This window comes from Hipposideros armiger, unplaced genomic scaffold (assembly GCF_001890085.2).
Source record: "Hipposideros armiger isolate ML-2016 unplaced genomic scaffold, ASM189008v1 scaffold_26, whole genome shotgun sequence".
Classification (NCBI taxonomy): domain Eukaryota; kingdom Metazoa; phylum Chordata; class Mammalia; order Chiroptera; family Hipposideridae; genus Hipposideros; species Hipposideros armiger.
Window position 1 is genome coordinate 5240386 of NW_017731376.1, and position 293 is coordinate 5240678.

The window sequence follows — 293 nt, forward strand, 5'->3', positions numbered from 1 at the left end:
CAGGGAATATAATCAATAATGTTGTAAAGATTTTGTAGTGTGTCAGATTGACACATGTCTTATTAGGGAGACCACTTCACGGATGATGTAGATGCCTGACCACTGCACTACACACCTGAAGCTGAAGCTGAATAATATTGTATGTCAACTATAATTTTATATATATATATAGTCATGGGATATGGAGTACAGCATAGGGAATAGAGTCAATGGGATTGTAACAGCTGTATATGATGTCAGAGGGGTAGTGGATTGGGAGAGAGAGGTTATCACTTTGTGAGGGGTGAAATGTC